The sequence below is a fragment of the Pipistrellus kuhlii genome, unplaced genomic scaffold (genome assembly GCF_014108245.1).
Source record: "Pipistrellus kuhlii isolate mPipKuh1 unplaced genomic scaffold, mPipKuh1.p scaffold_m20_p_15, whole genome shotgun sequence".
Lineage (NCBI taxonomy): Eukaryota > Metazoa > Chordata > Mammalia > Chiroptera > Vespertilionidae > Pipistrellus > Pipistrellus kuhlii.
Genome location: NW_023425460.1, coordinates 21,000,411 through 21,020,832, shown reverse-complemented (window position 1 = coordinate 21,020,832; position 20,422 = coordinate 21,000,411). Strand labels below are relative to the sequence as shown.

Sequence of the window (20,422 nt, the reverse complement as noted above, 5' to 3'; positions counted from 1 at the left end):
AAAACTGCATATCTGATGTGATATGGGAAATATTCCTGTTTCAAAAAGACCAAAAACTAAATAAAACTTTTATTATGCTATTTATTACTGTCATTTGGGGAGATGAAGTTTGGGAGGCAGAGATTCAAACACTTAGTGAGTTTTATCATCTATTTCTAATTTACCTTTAACAACAGCAATCTGTTGTCCTCCGTGTCCATCACCTCCCACAGGAGTTACCACTGAATTTTATCCTGAACAAAAGGAAATGCCTATAATAACAGAGGCTGGTACTTCAGTTCCCTCAGTAAGACTGCTGATAAGAGAGGAGAAATCCCCAAAATAAGAGACTGGGAGAGAAAAAGCAGTAACTGAGTATCCCATGGTGAGAACTGCTCATTTTGACTTTTATCTTAAAGAAAATCTATAAAATATAAATTCTAATGTGAAAGACAGAATTAACATACAGACACACAAAAGAAGCCATTAAGACTTGTCTAGAGTACTTGACTGGAACACACACTCTTCCGATGTAACATTTCAATGCTTTCTTCCTTACAATTCTTTAGTGAGCTGAATTGTAGACATTTGCTGAATAAGAGCTAAAATTGAGTACATCTCCAATCCTCCCTACTCTATTAAAGAGTCCATGAATTTTACAATTTGAACACAAACAATACTGACGCAAACCATGTCTCATTTTCTTCCTCATCCAGCGACCGTCTCTTTTCCAAACAAAATGCAATGTTGCTTAAGGAAATCAATTTTAGCTGATCCATTTAAACTAAACTCATGGCATATGGGAGATGTGGCTATGGAAATAAAAATGTACCCTCCTAAAGACATGAAGATAAATGTCATAGATCTAGAGAATGCATTGCCCTGAGATAGCATACAAGAATATATAGATAATCCATAATATTGAACCTAAATTGAAAAATAATCATGCAAAATATATACTTTGCATTTTTTTACAATAAAGAATTGGCCTAAATTTTATATCATTGCATAATTGCAAATAAAAGGATGGCCCCTTTACAAGATTTTCTCTGCAAATAGATAATAATAATCATTTACAAATCTATAATATTTCTTTCTCGTATTATTTCTAATGAACTTCATCTGCCTAGGAAATGCTGAAGTAACCATTGGTCTTTTGTAACAATAATCTAAGTCAATTATTTTCAGCCAGTGTGCTGTAAGAAATTTTAAAACATGCAATATCTGACTATTTAATCAAGGGCACTGACCTTTTTCGCCTTAGATTGTAAAAAAAAAAAAAAAAAAAAAATTACAACAGTCTATACAACAATAGGTGTCCAAGATGAATGAAGCAAAATTAAACCAAATTTTTTTGGTCAGTTAGGCAAATTATAATATTTTTGGTGTGCCACAGAATTTAAATAGTTAGTTCATGTGTGCCATGAGATTAAAAAGGTTGAAAATTACTGATCTAAATAACATTTAAACATGCATTCTGTCATAACACACACTTTTCTAAATGGCAGGTTATATTTTCTACTTTTCAATATACTAGTACACACACACACACACACACACACACACACATGTTTATATAAAGTTAAACTTATCCTTCTATTTTACTGACTGAAATGGCAAACAGATAACCTACAGATAATACATTCAAAGTACAGATTAGATAATTATGGCATTTTCTGATCTACAAATATTTTTAGGGCCTGATACACACTCATTTACAAATACTTCTCTCTTATAATTAACCTTTGAAAAATTATTTAGCCTGCATTTCAATATCTACTTTAAAATTAAATGGGATTTTTTTCTGATAAAAAACACAAAGAAATCTACAACAGTTAAGTCAACTAACATTAACATGTACGCCCTGATTCAATGGTACATAACAGCAGATCTTTCTACAGTCTGCATACACACCACCCAGGCACAGATGAGGGGCTAAGGAGCTCTCCTTTGTAACACAGATACATCACAACCAGAGAGAACTGTAATAGCTATTGTAATCACTAGTAAGTCATTGAAACTAAAACACTGTATCTTGACTTATATATTATTTAGTGATATTTTTAGTTTCATAGAAATGATCTAAATATTTTTTCTAGTTCTTGCCTTTCACTCTGTGTTCAACAATTGAAACTCAACTGTAAATATTTCTAGCACTAGTGTGGTGAACAAGAGAGATCTCTGCTTCTCTTTCAGTAAAATGCTCCATTCACATTGTCAAAGATATTTCAAGATTTTCATAGGCCATGTTACTCCAGACGACTAAACGTTTGGGTAAGAGATAGAAGCACAGCTAAGGCAGACATAATGCTGGAAGCAACAGTTTTTTATTTGTGTGTGTGTGTGTGTGTGTGTGTGTGTGTGTGTGTGTGTGTGTGTTTATGAACATGGGTGTTGAGTCTGGCTTGCCTGAACAACCCTGTCTCCGTTCTCCTCTCAGAATAGTGAGTGATTCCAAGCTAAAGTTAACGTTAAGCCATGGGCTTTTCCAAAACTCTATTTCCACCCCAGCAAAGGGGACTGTAACTTCCCACAGGTCCAAGCTTTTCCAGATCTGGTAGGTGATGTCTGAGAAAATGCTGGTCAGTAATTGTCCAGCAGAATATCTGGGCACAGAGAAAGAATGTGGCCCCCTTGCCTCTTCTCTATTTTGCAAGCTTCCCTTTTGTCCATAAGACCTTTTGTTTCCATTTTAAATATAAAGACACAGATAGGTGCCGAAACCGGTTTGGCTCAGTGGTAGAGCGTCAGTCTGCGGACTGAAAGGTCCCAGGTTCGATTCCGGTCAGGGGCATGTACGTTGGTTGCGGGCACATCCCAGTAGGGGTTGTGCAAGAGGCAGCTGGTCAATGTTTCTCTCTCATCGATGTTTCTAGCTCTCTCTCTCCCTTCCTCTCTGTAAAAAATCAATAAAATATATTTTTTTAAAAATAAAGACACAGATAGGTTAAAAATAAAAGGATAGGTCACACTGCGCAGCACTTAGAAGAAAGTTGCATGACAGTGTGTCCTATCCTTTTATTATCACAGAGTAAATCAGAACAGAGAAATATTTCATGGAAGTAAATGGATAAGTTAATGAACATGGGTTAACCCCAAAGAGACCTGTCTGCTTAGTTTCTAGGATGAAAGTCAGATAAATGCTTTATGTGTTATAGAAACTATTTTAAACACCCGAAACTGCATCTCCATAATCTGTTCTTACCTAGTACTTTCTTATTTAAGGTAGAAGTTTATGTCAACTTGAATTGATCCACTGTTAACCATAAATCCAATTATAAGTGATTGTCCAATTTTTATATTTAGTTTACTGGTACTATAAATAAGTTAAAAGTTGTATAAGTTGAATAAGAAAAAAGAAAACTGTGATTTTGCAATTATAACTCTTAATAACCTAATACTAATACCCAAGAGAATGCTAATAGTCTTTTCTGCATAAAAACACTGCATTCAATTAAATAAACAAAGAAAAACACCCTCAGGTTGATAATGCCCAGAAAGTAAAAGAATAGATTCTTAATTTAAAATTGCTCTATTTGACAAACAGATAAATTCAGTAATATTTATCAGAATTCTTGCACAATATCATAGTAAAGATTAAGGTTCACCCAGCCCAAGTAGATAAGTGATTGAGTGTTGACCTATGAACCAAGAGATGACAGGTTTGATTCCCAAAATTCAAAAAGTCAGGCACATGCCAAGCATTGCAGTGTGGGATGTGCGGGAAGCAGCCATTCTCTTCCATCATTGATGCTTCTGTCTCTCCTTCTTTCTCTCCCTTCCTCTCTGAAATCAATAAAACATTTTTAAAAAGATTAAGCTTCTTTGCCAAAAGAAAACATTTGGAAAGCTGGTCAAGTGGATAGGCACTCAAAGAAGAACTTAAAATAATGCTAGACATGGATATCAACAAAAGAGTGGTCAGAAAGAGAAGACATTTTGAAGAGTGGAAAGATCAACACACTCAGACAAACGGTAGAGAAGGAAGCATACTAGGGCCACAAGTTTGAGTTATTGTGGGGTAGGCTTTGCGGTGGGTCAGTGGACTGAGTTCTGAGTGTACCATGGGGACACCAACAAGAGGAGTCAAGCTGAAGTGGTTAGACTGGGACTTGAATTTTCCGGCAAGTATCTCTTTGTATCACCACAGGTTTGGGAGACTTTCATAAAAGAAGACCTCAAGTGTTCCAGCCTTTTTCTTTGTATTCATGTCAAATCATTCATGAGGATGATTGGTTTTAAAATACATAAACATAAACAAGAATAAAGCAGATCATAGGTGTCTTGTATTTTTAAAGCTAATGAGCCAAAGTTTTTGAAATTACAATCATTTTTATAATGCTAAGTTTACCCAAATTATATTATTTAGTTATCAAGGAGTTATTCTACATTGCTGAAGCAGCTTTTTCGGTCAAACCTCAGCTTGGTAAACTATTGTACATAGGTTTCCTAATTTCTGTTGTATACACAACTTACACGTGGGATCATATTTCTTTCTCTGTGACCCCAAATTTTACTCCTGTGTTCACACTAAAGAGAAATTCATGCTTATATAAATCAAAAGGAATTTGTGTGTGTGTGTGTGTGTGTGTGTGTGTGTGTATGAGAGAGAGAGAGAGAGAGAGAGAGAGAGAGAGAGAGAGAGAGAGAGAGAGAGAGAGAGAGAGAGAAAGCCTAATATTGGGGAAATACATCTTAGTATTTAGAAAAATGAGCATGTGTACATACTCACATTATTAGTAGAAACATATTCATAACAGCTTTGTCTGTTTGCAATGTAGAATTTAAGGAGTGCTTCCTCCCAGTTGTCCAGAAGCCACCATTCTATAAAACTCCATCCAATCTTCATGGAGTCTTCTGGGCATCTGGCACAGGGCTAGCAACCAAAGAGCTTTTAGAATTGTAAATTTGAGTCCCAGAGAAAAATGTCAGTTCCTTTTCCATTGGCTACAATTTAAAAGTAAAGATCAAGTGCCTGCTTTTGAAGAACTTGTTTTAGGGGAAAGGAAACAAAAGCCCCATGCACAGCTTTGTGAGGTGGTACAGGAAGGATGGCACTGAGGAGGGGAGAAGAGAGGGAGGTCCTAACAGCATCTCGGACTGGGTTGTTCCATGTGATACTTCTGTTTCCTTACCCCAGATTCTTATTGTATCCTTGGCATCCTCATGTTTATATGCTCCCAAGGAAACACTTTAATGCTTTTTAAATAATTACAAAATACTACTTTCTGTAATGTATATTAAGCTGAAGGCAGTCTATCTGTAATTATATTTAGCTTTTATTTGAAATTTTATTTATGTAATGTTATATGTTCACTAGTAGTTAAATGGAGAAAATATCAATAAAATGAATAATCGAATACCTATATGAACATATTAATCAATGTCACCCCAATAAATTTAATTTTAAAAGACCCCTGGCTGGCACTGCTCAGTGGTTAGTGTTTCTCTGCACATGTGAAGGTCGTGGGTTTGATTTAAGGTACAGGGCATGTACCTGGGTTGCAGGCTTGATCCTCATTCACCCTCCCTGTTAGGGTAGGTACAGGAAGCAACCAATTGATGTGTCTTTCTCACAATGATGATTTCCTCCATCTCTTTCTCTCTCCCCCTATACCCCTCCCTTAAATAAGTAAGTAAGTAAGTAAATAAATAAATAAATAAATAAATAAAAAGTACATACTAAGTAACATTTTTTTAGCTTTAAGTACATACTAAGTAACATGTTTTTATTAGCTTTAGTTAAAAGAAAAACACACAGGGATGGATTTAGGAAATAGTAAGTAAAAGGTGCTACACAAAGTATCCCCATTATACAAAAATTTATGTTCCTTACCCTTAGGCTAAACATACTTGGCTTATGCAATGCTTTTAACCCAGCAAAGGACTAGAAGACCATGAAACAGATGTTGAGAGCTAATTGTACATGGTAAATGTTCCTCTCTCATTTGCTTTGGGGATATTCAATGATAATCATGCTTCTATTACTCTTAAATTCTAGGTAATTTTTTTCTCATCTGGTTCCTCTTAACTTTTGAGGCATGATTGAAGTTCATTGCTATCACTGCAATCTCAGTGTTCATTACCAAAACCCTGGAGTCAATAAAATGAATAATAACTTTTATGACACCCCATTCCATTTTTAAACCTCTTCTCCTTTACCTTCAACTCCAAGAGTGAAAAACTCTATGTCAGCAGTTCTAAATTCCTTCTATGTATGCCTTAAACCTATATCTGAACATCAAATGTTTTAAGTATATGACATTATGAGGATGCAGGTCTCATAGTTTACATATATATATACACGCAGAGAGAAACACACACACACACACATATACATATTGGAGAAGGTGGGGGGGAGAGAGAGCGAGAGCGAGAGCGAGAGCGAGAGCGAGAGCGAGAGAGAGAGAGAGAGAGAGAGAGAGAGAGAGAGAGAGAGAAAAGAGAGCTGACAAATGAAGGAACCTAGACAAACGCCTTAATTACTAAGTATTATGAGATGTGAATGTCAGCATGGATGGCAATATGATTGAGAAGGACATGAAAAGACACAAATGGACTTCTCTCTTCCCCAACATAATAGTGAATATTCATGGATACCTTACCAATCCCATTGATACCTTAAAAGATTTGACTAGGCATAAATGTTACCTTATTATGCAAAGGAGGGAATATTGCAGTGTGAAAAGGAGGATAATCTTTGTTCTATGATATTAAACACTTTATAAGAATATGCAGAATTCACACATAATTCCCAAATTGACTTTTTAAAAATATATATCCTATATAATAAAGAGCTAATATGCAAATGGTCATCACGCCCTCTTGCAGACATGCTATAAAGGCTCATACACTCAGCACTGGGGAGAGAGTAATGGGGACCAGCCAGACACAAATGAGCTCTCGAGAGAGGAATGGGGACCAACTAGACTGTGGCCCAGAAGAGGGATAAGCTGCCTGCCCCACAGTCCCAGGTGCCTACATCTGGAGACCAGGTGAAGCTGCTCATCCACAGTACTCTGTGGCTGAAGCCAGCCCGGGTGAAGCTGGCCTGAGTCCCAGGTGCCTATGGTTGGCCAGAGGGAGGGCAGTCTGGGTCCCAGGTGCCTGTGACAAGCCACAGGAGGGAATCCTGGGTCCAGGCTGCTGAGAGAGGCAGAGGCAGTTAGGGGCAATCAAGCAGTAGGGGAGCAGTTAGGGGTAATCAGGCAGGCAGGCAGAGGGATTAGGGGTGATCAGGCAGGCAGACAGGCAGACGAATGGTTAGGAGTCAACAGTCTTGGATTTCGAGAGGCAGTCAGTTATCACCCAAGGGATCCGAGATTGGAAAGGGTGCAGGCTATGCTGAAGGACCCCCATCCCTGTGCATGAATTTTGTGCACTGGGCCTCTAGTATAAAAGGGTAATATGCTAAATGTCCATCTGAGTAATGACATCATGTAGCAATGCCTGGCTTCCTCTCCCTAGGGATTAGCTTCCCAGGAGTTTCTTCAGACCAGGAACATGGCTTTCACAAGGTTAAAACATTTCACACTTTAACCAAATGTCTGTGAAGTGTTTACCCATGCCTCATCTCAAATGATCCTCACAGAAGTCCTGGAGTAGATAGATAGTATATTCTGTGGAATCCTATTTTCTTTTCTTTATCCAGAAAACAGAGATTTAGAAAGCTTAGAAACTTGACCTGACTAAAAAGAATTAAGAAATGCTGAACCATGAAAAAGACTTCAGGTTTTCTCATTGTGCACAATAGAATCAAACACTGTTGCAGTTAAATATTTTACCCTTTGTTTTCCCTATGTGATCTACAATAATAATCTGCTTTGCATTGATATTTAATGCTTTGTTGCTGACAATTACCTGAAAGAGAAGTTGTGGTGCTTCACTGGGATGGAAAAAGTTTAGCTAAATCAGAAAGTATGTTTAATTAAGCAAGTTTAACCTATAACTATAAAAGGCTAAGTTGACTCGTATATGGGCGATACGTATAAAACTCAACACTGGCGCCAATTACACCTGTGTTTCCATCGGTCATTGTTGATTATGAATTTGGTTGACACTTCTATTATAGAGGAAGGGTGAATAGTGATATTAAAATATTTCTATTAATGAATTTCCTTTCAATGTACATGAATTCATGCACTGGGCCACAAGTAAATAATAAAGGCATAGCATACTAGATTATTTCCTTTGTTCCTGTGTCCTTATAAAATGTAATGACATACCTATAAGAAAAAAAAAAACCCTGCATTTTTACAAAGTTAGAAAGCTTCTAATCCAGCCAGAGTATAACTAAGGAAAATACATTATAACTGTTTATCATCTATATGTGATTAAAATTTTTATATTTTTAAGCTCTGAGAGCATTTAAATTATTGATTTAAGGTGTTTGGCTCATTTCTACTTAAATTTAAATTTAGGTACTCTGTAAGCCACGCCTAGTCTGTATATTTAAAATCTATATAAAATCAGCCTCACTTCATGCAAGTTGTGAGCAAATTCTGCTCTAATCAAACTAGAATTATGAACCCTGGACAATATATAAGTAAAGGTAGTCAACCTACCAAATGGGGCAATAAAACCATCTCCCTTGTTGTTATAAATACTGAAATGCCCATCATTTGAACTACTATGTTGATTGGTGAAATTATATTTCTTATGAATTTCTGGTAAACAGATGTATCCCCAGGAGTTAATGTAAGTTTTAGCACTTATTAAATTAATTTGCTAGGTGACTCAGAAAACTTAATGGTCACCATACAGAATAGTGAAACAGTAAGCCTTAAACAAAATGAAATACAGAATAAAAATATCAGATATGAGAGTGAACTTTAGGAGAGGTAGAGGTATAGAAACATATGTTACTCAAGTGACCCAACTTCAACTTAATTTTCAAGCTTTATTTCTTTCACAAATGTCAAATGTTTCTATTCAAAACATTTACAGTTAAACTGAAGGGTCTTCATGTTATCTTTAAAACTGATTTTGTATTTATTTATTTTAAGATATTGGAACAATTTGGGACTCACAAAAGTATCTCTTTCTACATCAAGCTTTGCTTCATTATCAGCATAAAGAGCCCTCTCACACTAAAGAGAAGACATAAATAACCAATCAACACAATTCTTAATGTTCCTATAATATACAAACTTGTGGCTATTAATGTGCATGTCATTTCAATTTCTAGGTTACCCAGTGTGTTGTGCAGGGCTGTCCTAAAATATGCTTTTTGTATATCACTTATCACCTAGTATTATACTTGTTCAGGCTTAATGCATATTCTAGGATGGGAAACAGAAGCAAGAAAGAGAGAAAGAAAGGAAGGAAGGTAGGGGGGAGGGAGAGAGAGAAGGAGGGAGAAAGAAAGAAGATAGGGAGGAAAGAAGGAAAAAGGAAGGAAGGAAGGAAGGAAGGAAGGAAGGAAAGAAGGAAGGAAGGAAGGAAGGAAGGAAGGAAGGAAATAAGTAAGGAGGGATTCTCAAATCCAATAGATGGCATGGATACTAATTTAACAATAAATTTGTTGTTATCATTATTTTTCCAAAAAGAAGCTTTAAGACGAAAATTATGAAGATGAACAATACCTTGTTATTTCACTAATAAATAATAAAGTCCCTTCTGCTATCTTTTTTATTCATTTGTTTTTATTTTTATTTTGTTAGACATAATAATTTCACAAACTCACTATCAATTGATAGTTATAAGATGCATGTATTTCCAATATGTCATGTGCAGCATCCTTGGTTAATCAAATTTTCAGTCAATATACAATTAGGCCATAAATATGCATCAGAAGTTAATATTCTGAATAATATGAACTCTTCCAGTTTCCTCAATAAGGCTGAACCAGGAATCTGCTATAATTTGTTATTCTTGATGAAAAATAATAAAAAATTATTCATCATCAAATTCTCATTCCCATGACAAAGATTACCTGAAAACAAACAAAAATGACTCTAAGTCCATACTTCTTCTAGGTACCTGCCAGCAAAACTAAACAAACAAACAAACAAAAGAAAACCAGAGAGACAATACAGGGAAGGGCAAAAATAGGTTTACAGTTGTTCCTAGGGGAAATAATGTAATAATTAATACATAATAATATAAAAATAAACTGTTTCATGTATTCACAACTGTAAACCTACTTTTGAGCCACTGTGAATATTCCACTAAAAAGAAAGTGAGTTGAATACCTTCACTTATTTTTATACAGATCGTGTATTTTTCATACAGTTTTTACTGAATGTAATGGCTATCCACAGGAAACTACCATTAATAAGAATTTGGTGCTTAAAAGTATTTATTCAGTGATTTTCAGGGAAGGATATGTGCATCTGAACTAACTGATAATTAAGAAGTTAAATGTATTTAATCACACTTGTGAAACATAGAAGGGCAATATTGAAGTCAAGGTTTAAGCATAGAAACCAAAACTATGAGCACTTAGAAGAAAACAATTTGTTAAAAATGTGTAGTTAATATTTGTGTCTTTCAGTATAGTAAACTTATCCTCAAGTAGCCATAAAAATAATAGCCACACAGGAGGTGGGGAATAGGTGAAGGTAAAACTTAAAACAGTTGCAGGGTGTTGAACACTGTTCAAAGTCACTGGGGAAGCCAAGTAATGGGAAAATGGGCATTCAATATGACATTCAATTTACATTGTATATATTTAAAAATTTAAGATTCCTCAAGGGAATGGTATTTGTTGTATAATTTTGTTACAATACTGGATCCTCTTGCTTTTTAATATTTAAAGAAGACTTATAAAGGTGATTTTCTTTACTCTTGAAAAATTGGACTACAATTATCTAATGTGTCACAATGGGAAACAGTCATCTAGGATTATTTTCCTCCCTGACCCTTAAATTACCTTCCAATTTCTTTTGTGAAGGAACAAATAGAAAACTCCTTTTCTAGAGGTTAACACTAAATATTTTCCTTCACTGTGTATAAAAATAACTCATGCAGTGTGCATATGCTGTCTTATGGAGCTATACACTTGAAACCTGTATGGTTTTGAGAACCAATGTCACCTCAAAAAATTCAATTAAAAACAAATACAAAAACTCCCCCATGCTTACCTTCTCTGTATATAAGGATACATTTTGCAGAGGTTTTCATGATGTTTGCAAGATGAAGATGTTTTTCTATAATATACAATTTCCTCTCTTAAAAGTACTAGAGATGGGTATCATATAATGTTTTAATATATAGTGATGACATATGTAATTTCATTACAAATAATAAGAATTATTAAACTATTTCTATAAAATATGCACTGGTATCATTTGTTGTAAAAATAAATGTTGTAGCCCTAATTGGTTTGGCTCAGTGGATAGAGCACTGGCCTATGGACTCAAGGGTCCCAGATTTGATTCCAGTCAAGGGCATGTACCTTGGTTGCAGGCAAATCCCCAGTAGAGGATGTGCAGGAGGCAGCTGATCCATGTTTCTCTCTCATCAATGTTTCGACCTCTCTATGACTCTCCCTTCCTCTCTGTAAAAAAATAAATAACATAAATTTTAAAATAAAAAAATATAAGTTCAATGTTAATAATTTTCTACCATATTTTATAGTTCAAAGTGATTTTAAAAAGGAAATCTGTTATTCCCATTACTTTTAACACACTGTTGCATGTTACCTATCCTCTACTTCCACCACTATATATGAGACAAATGGCCAAATGTCAGCCTGTGACAGATGTAGCTGATGCCGTGGATAAGCTCATACAATATTTATTCCAAATACCATCCTTGCAAATGTCCCTGAATACAAAGGCTAGGAAACTAAAAACTATTACTTAAAAGATTCAACTGCAGCCAAGATTCTATGTATGATTTAAGTTACCCTGACAAGATGCTCTTTGCATAAGACATTGTTCAGAATGACTTATATGAGGAAAAGCTGATGTTACACATTCATTTCAGCAGATGGGGATCATAGCAGAAATGTGTGGTTCTGGAGTTAGCAGCTGTGGCAGTAGTAGCTCTCTGTCTCCACTCCTCTGGATCACAGTAAAGCCAGAATTTCCTATGGCAGGCCAGTTTTGTAGTAGGTGTTCAACCTCTAAAACAGAGTCTATCTTTTCTGTTCTTTCAATACTATGTGACTTAAAAAAAAAAAAAAAAAACTTAATAAACCCCTTGTGCTTAAAGAAGCTAGAGTGCATTCTTGTTTTTTATAGCCATGATCACTGATCAATTTTATAGACTTCACATAAAATCATTTGTTTGAAATGAGGAACTAGATGTAGAAGAGTCTTTTCCCAGGAATGTATGATATGAAACAGAGTCAGCAATCTGGCCAAGAATTTGATTTCTAGGAATTAACTACCAGCTACTCTATACATTACCAGTAAGATAGTCAAAACACTATAATGGTAGTTCAGTGGTTGAGCTTCGACCTATAAACCAGGAGGCCATGATTCAATTCCTGGTCAGCATTTCAAACTTGATTCCCAGTGTGAAGTATGTGGGAGACAGCCTATCAATGACTTTCACCATTGACATTTCTATTTCTCTCTCCCTCTCCATTCCTCTTTGAAATCAATAAAAATATGTTTGTTTGTTTTTGCTTTGTTTTAAATATATTTTATTGATTTTTTTACAGAGAGGAAGGGAGAGGGATAGAGAGTTAGAAACATCGATGGGAGAGAATCATCAATCAGCCGCCTCTTGCACACCCACCACTGGGGATGTGCCCGCAACCAAGGTACATGCCCTTGACCACAATTGAACCCGGGACCCTTCAGTCTGCAAGCCGACGTTCACTGAGCCAAACAGGTTTCAGCTAAAAATATGCTTTTAAAAAACGCACTATAATGGTATTTACTGCTATAATTACTTATAATATATTCATTCATTAATTTTGCTGCCTCTTAGAATCAGGGAAGGAATGGGTTTGAAGAAGAGTTTTCTGCCTGCCTATCTAGTTCTGGCTTAATATATACACAAACTTGAAGGGGGAAAATTAGCTCATCTTTTCTTTGTGATGGCTTAAAAGCACATCACAGCCTCTGACTTATCTCTGTTAACAAAAGTCAGCATGCAGAATGATCTTGACTTTGAATTTGGCCACGACTTCATTTATTTATTTTAGCCTTTGCTTGACTGTGAAGCTCTGAGAGCTAGAGCTCAAATGCAATTGTGTGTTAAAAAATACTTATCTGGGAATATTCTAGCAGAGAACAATGGGTTTATAATAATTCCTTTAGATTTCATAAAAGCTTTTGAAATGCTACAATTTATGTAAATAATTGCACAGAAATGCCCTTCTTTTGGAATAAATTACTCAGCATCCTGTTTTTATCTGCATTCAAATAGTCTCATTCACTTTTTGATGAAACTCCCAATATATGAAGTTTCTAAGGAAAATGGAAACGGGGGGCCTCCTGAAGATACAATAACATGATTGATTGCCTTTCATTTCAAACCCTGAAGATAGGCTCCTGCATGTTAGGCTAAAATGTAAATGTTAGTGAGGGTTCTATTAGAAATGCAAAGACAACAGTCACGTTCAAAAATGGCAGACACACTGTGAGCAAAGAAAACAAATTGAGTCAGGCTGAGCTGGCTGTGCTGAAACAGGGCTCTGATTTGCTGCTCAACAGTTGTCAATTACAGGAATAGCTGGAGTAATACTGCTGTGCAACATAACTAGTAAAACTTGCAAATAAAATATATAGAGAGTCTAAGTGTGTGTGTGTGTGTGTGTGTGTGTGTGTGCATGCGCGCGCGCACGCGTGTGTGCATGCATGTGCGCCTATACTATGGAAAACTTTGAAAGTTATTCAAAGGAAAACTTTTAGAATTATGAAGTTACTAATCTAGGCTGATCTATTTGTATGAGTAGAAGGATTCTAATAATAGAATATTTAACAATAAAAATGATTGTATTTCAATCCTACAGGTCCTTTCACACTTCTGACTTGAGGTACTAGACTCTTTTTTTTAGACAGATTTAAACACCAGTTTGCAATATATATTCCAGAATATTTTTAGTCATAAAATCAAATTGAAAGAAAGAATTATGTCACAATAGAGTTGCATTGTTTTTTTAATACAATAAAAATGCCAGTATTACTATAATGCATAGTTTAGAAAATATTGTTTAATATTTTAGAATTTATAATCAGAATCCTGGGTTAGAATCATAACCCTATTATTCATTAGCAATGAGATACTGAGAAGGTTACTTAATTTCTTTACCCATGGTGTATAGATCTATAACATCATACATACATACACATCTCATGGAAATATAACTGGAACTTAATAAGTGTTGGCTGTTACTATAATAAAAATCAGTATATTTGTAGATCACTACTAATAATTTCCTATAAGACATGACGGTAAGTAAATTCCTTGATTAGAAGAACTTTGTCTTACTCATTTCTAAGTATCCAGTATAAAAAAAATCCTGTTACATAGCAGTCACATACAAAACTTTGATGAATTGATATGATTCATCAGCTTGACCAATATTGAGTCCACCATGGACATATCCTCAGGTTACCCTTAATACTTGGACTAGATTATTTATCTCATTTTCTTTTACTGCCCTTTCCTTCTACTTCAGCTAATAGCAGTAGAGGGAGTATATTCATTGATCATGAAGCCCTTTGAGGCCAAAGCTTGTGTTTATGATTTTCTAATAGTTACCTGGGACATGATTAAAGTGACTGAGGAGGAAAGCTATAAGAAGAAAAACAAAAGAGTGCTTCTTGGGGATTAAAAGCAAGTGATCAGCAAGAGATTGGGGAACTCAGAAATGGCTTCTGTCCTCTAATATACAAAATTGCCTTCTGATGAATACTATCAACACTGTACAGTTATTTCTCCCTAACCGTCAATTTCCCTTAAGCAGAATTTTACTAAAAACAGCTTTATCCTGCTGGGAATAATCAGTACAAGTGGCAATTGGAGGCTGAAGAAAGAAAGAGTAAAAGCAGATGGCAGAGCAGGAGTGCAGATTTTATCACCGAGCCTTGAAAGAAAATAAGAAATTTGAGGTAGAGCGAATGTTTAACAGGCCCCCTGTGGCTCTTAGGAAGGAGAGAGCGGAGGTGTGCTTAGGAGGTATGAAGAGTCTGATTCTGTAGCTATTTCTCTAGAATCATAAGGGAACAAGAGGCACAAGTCAACCACTCTGAGTTATAAAATAAAACTACTGAATGGAATGTGACCAGAAGAATTAAACTCAATATGCATGTTGCCTACATGGAAATCCTGATAAGCCCCTAAGCCAAAAACTGGGGGTATGTACAGAGAAAATAATTGAAGAAAGGTGTGGAATTAGGACATGCAAGATGTTCCCTTCATATTTTAGTGTATTAGTATGTTTCCCATTATGCCTTATTTTAGAAAATAGCAAACAAAACAAATACACAAAAAGGGTTTTTGGGAGGCCTCCCTAAAGCCTACTCTAATGGAGTTTCTATTGGAGAAACTATATCTTTATGTGAGATGCCAAGGAGATTTTAAGTGTAAACCTCAAGGGGAGTCAGCCAGAACATTTGGGGAAATATTTCTGGCAGAGGAAAGAGCTAGAGTACGTGTTATAAGGCAAGAATGAGCCCAGAATATTTGAGGAACAAACACTCCAATATGCTGGAGAAAAGTAGTCGGGAGTAGTTTAATTTCATGGGGCAAGTCACCATAGATACCTTGGATGCTATTCTAGGTGGATAACTAGCATGGGATAGTTTTAAGCCGAGGAGTAGTATGATTTGACTTACATTCTTCATAGTTCTCTTTGCTCTATGGAAAACAAAGTGCAGAGACTTATAAGCAAGAAACAATGTCCTTGTAGCAGCAGGTAGAGAAAGGAGGAAGTCCTGAGAATGATTGGATTTGGTAAAATTTGGATTTGCATAGGCGAAAAACCATTGTTTTGTTAATACATATAATAAACATAAATATTTAAAATGAACACTATAGCTGAAACTGGTTTGGCTCAGTGGATAGAGCCTTGGCCTGCGGACTGAAAGGTTCCAGGTTTGATTCCGGTCAAGGGCATGTACCTTGGTTGCAGGCACATCCCCAGTAGGTGTTGTGCAAGAGGCAGCTGGTCGATGATTCTCTCTCATCGATGTTTCTAACTCTCTGTCCCTCTCTTTTCCTCTCTGTAAAAAATCAATAAAATACACTTTTAAAAAAATAAAAATAAAAAAAATAAAAATAAAATGAACACTATATATATCATAGTGGGGCATAGTATTCTTCAATAAGCCTGCCAACATCAAACCACTTGATCGACAGAGAATGCTTATTAAAAGTAGACCCGAAAACAATTATGTCAAAATCCATAAGTTCCTGATTGACAACATGAGAGACATGAATGAGGCCTCTCTTCTCCTTCTGGGCTAGATAACATGGGTACTAAATCGAGGAGGAAAGCCCTAAAAAGGAATTTTGTTGTTTCTATAAAAATTAATGTCCTTTAGCAGCAATCAGAAAAACAGTATATAATCTTTATTTGGAATAAGAGCCCATCTCTTTCACTGAGAGTAAACATTGCTACACATAACCTGCAGAGCTGACAAGCATCCAAAGCAGAAAAAAAAACAAACAAAAAAAAAACATAGGAATTGCTAAATGAGAAGATAGGCACACATCATTAAATACCAACCCAAGAACATTCTGCCAAGATGATGAACAAAATCATCTGTGAGTTATGTTGTCAATGCACATATTATCTCTCAGGCCAGATGGAGCGGGAAATGCTACAGATATGAACCACTGCTTTAATGTGCAATGTCTTAATCCAATCACTTTAATAAATTTAGTTGTTTACTTTTTAAACATTTCTCACTAGTTCATAAAACAAGATTCCTGTCTTTTGTTTTGAACAAAAAACAAATTTTAAAAATGCCTGACATCAACACACACACACACACACACACACACACACCACCACCACCACCACCACCACCACTACCACTGCTATCATTAAAACAATAAACTAAATTTTGTCAATATCCCTGGCAACTTTTTTTTTAAATATATTTTATTGATTTTATACAGAGAGGAAGGGAGAGAGATAGAGAGCCAGAAACATCGATGAGAGAGTCATCGATCAGCTGCCTCTTGCACATCCCCTACCAGGGATATGCCTGCAACCAAGGTACATGCCCTTGACCGGAATCGAACCCAGGACCCTTCAGTCCCCAAGCCGACGCTCTATCCATTGAGCCAAACCAGTCCCGACCCTGGCAACTTTTTTTATTATTAGCTACTTTAGCATCACAAATCACTAACAAATAACTTCATAAATTACTAACAAAATAAATTCTGCATTTGACAAAGGAGAAAAAAAAAAACTGCTCTAAGTAGAATTTTAGGCATTAACTAAAATCCATTATTTGCTAAATATTCAATATTTCTTCATATTATGAGTACCTCATTTGACATCTTTATGTGGTCTTTTATTTAAATCATATAAAGTCTTAGAGTTTATTAAATATAATTACAGGTCAGATTAAAATCATATCTTATTTGGATTAGAGGCACTTCTGATAAGAAGACATGATAAGCTGGGAGAGAAAGACTAGTCAAAATTAATGTTAAGATCAATTCCAATTTGTAATATATATTTATATATATGCTTTATTGTCCAAAATGATAAGAGGAAACTCCACCTCCTCCTCTTCCTACTACTATTACTAGTCCTACTACTTCTATTACCAACACCAACACCAGATGACATGTATTGTGTACTTACTATACACTGATACACTTCTAAACAACCTTACATATAGTCACTCAGTTAATACTCAAATAGTGATCTCTTAGTCACCCTTTTTGGAAGAGTAAATTGGGAGACATAGATCCTTTACAAAGGAGGTAAACAAAGACAATTTCAAGGAAGTCTTTATCTAACATATTCTGGTTGACTTTGTCTAGAATGGAATATATATGTGACATCTTTTCCCCTTCTCTTGCCAGTGATGCCTTGAGTCTTTATAAGACATCAGAATCCTTGTCTTTTCTTTCTTTTTAAAATTATTTTTTAAAATTTATCTTTACTGTTGAAAGTAAAACGAAAGACCCCTCCACCTTGCCTTGACTCACCCCCCAGGCCTTCACTATACTGCATCTGTGTCCATGGGTTATGCATAGAAGAATATAAGTTTTTTGGTTACTCTCTTCCCACTCCCAGAATCCTTTTCAATATAGAGATTCAAGTAAGTCTCTATCAATAAGAGTAGTTAATGGAATATAATATATTTAATAAGATTGTTTTAATTATACATTCATTTTTTAAATGAACGTCATAATTAATGTCCTAATACTATCTAAAAAGTTGAATCTTTGAAGTTCATCCTGAACTTAACCAATGAGAACCTTTTGAATTTTGTAGTGTCAAGGAGACTTTACAAATTCATAAACTATGTTTCTAAAATAGAGACAATTGTCAAAATCAAGAGATACTTTTTTATACACATAATTAATATAATCTGTTTATTAATGTTAGATTTTTTTCTTCTGTTTTATATGCCAGGGTAGTTTCTACTGTTCCCTGTAAACTAAGCACTAGAATACTTATTCCATTTTTGTTTTAAAATGCCCTCCAATCTTTAGGAAAATACAAGCATCAAGTGGGAAATATATTCTACTAGACTATACGTATTTGCTCCTATAATTCTAATAATTCTATGTCTTTGATTCATTAAATCTGTATTTTAATTTGTCTATTAAGAATTAAAATGAATAGTTATCTGTTAGAAGATAAAAAAGGGAGTAGTCTATGTTGTCTTGTGTTCTGTCTTGTTTCTCCAAACCACCAGCTCTCACTCAGTGCCAGCTTTCATTTTTCAGCTGATTGGTTTTCTGCTCTAGAGACCCAAAGTTTCCTTGAACTTCTTCTATTTATCTATTTCATAATCTGTTTAAGGCAATTCCTAGGATACTTAATTGATGAAGAGGCAACAGAGGGAAGAGAAACAAATAAAGCTACAAAGAATTAGGGCATCTCCTTCATTAGTATAATTTGTATTTCCTTGTAAGCCACATATAACAGAAGCAAATTTTAATTTATTTCATTTCTTAAATGGTTGTATTCTCTCTATAATCAGCATGCTCTCTATTTCTTTAATTCAATAGAAGAAATAGATTTTTTTACCATTCTTTTGGGAAAACTTATTACTCAAAGCATAGTTTCCTACAAACCATAAATATTGTAATGATAATAAAACACACACACACACACACACATGCACATATATGAGACAATTATAACTTCATCCCACTTTAAAAGTAGACAGTATGTTTGATAAAAATGGAGATATTTTAGCCTGCATGGATGAATAAAATAAAAGTCATATTCAGATATATGGTTGAGGGTGTTCCATTCTATTTCTTTTTTCATTGGCCTTTAACTAACTCAAGACTTTCTTCAGAAAGTAGGCTATCTTATACATTTAGAACCTAATTTTTGCTACCAATAAGAAGGAAACTCAGGATGCACTTATTTTTATACATATGGGACAAACAAACAAAAAAGGAAATGGAAAAGAAATAATATCTATACTATATGAGAAAGAAGCTATAACCAACTTTCAAATCATGGTATCAGCTGTAATAGGTTAGAAAAGGAAACAAGACTAAAGAAGCAAATGGGTACTGGTTAAAATTTTCATAATTCTTATATAGCAGGTTTAGCAGGCAGTCTGAGATAACTGATGTTAAGGAAGAAATAATGGTTCCCCCTTCATTACTACCATCAAATATGCTCATCAAGATCGCTTTACCTTACTCCTTAAAAATAATTACACTAATCTCTTGCTTTCTAGTAATTTTAAACAAAATTTTAATGTATACAAACAGATTTAATTTGAGTAAATTTGACTTATTTTCATATTTTAAAGGATCTGGTTAAATATAAATCAAAACTACAATCTTAAAATAAATCAAAATATCCTCCTTCCCTGCTCTTCAACCCATAGCCTAGACATAGAGTGCAACAGGAAGTGGCATGGGCAGCTCTCCCACTTCTCCTTGCTTATCCAGGCCTACTTTAGTTGTTCTGGCTCTCTCAGGACTGTAGCAATGAAGCCTCTGTTGTAACCTGGCTGTTACTTAACAGGAAAGGACTGAAAGGGGAGACAAGATAATATAGGCATGCCATTTATACAGCTTTGCCCAAAAAGCTGCATTTAGCAACTTTCAAACTCTGTTCCATGCAGATCCATGGGGGAAGGGACTGGGCAAAGGGAATTTACTGGTAGACTCATGCCCAATAAAGGTCTGAAGATGCCTACCTGTCTGACCATCAATCACACCTGAAAGCCAGTCAGTGACCAGAATGGATGTGGCCACCCAAAAGTTTCCAAATAAAAAAGGTTCTCTCTCTCTCTCCCTCCCCTCCTCTCACTCTCTGGGTTCCTGCCTCTCCTGTGTCAGAGGGATGTGTTCCCGTGTCCACATGGTGCACAGCCAT

At 35.3% G+C, this 20,422-nt stretch overlaps 1 protein-coding gene across 2 annotated transcripts in view; it reads right to left on the bottom strand.

The window, feature by feature from the left end:
- The window catches only part of PCDH15 (protocadherin related 15), a 613,865-nt gene that overhangs the window by 377,254 nt on the left and 216,189 nt on the right, over window positions 1-20,422 (bottom strand). The window lies entirely within an intron of this gene.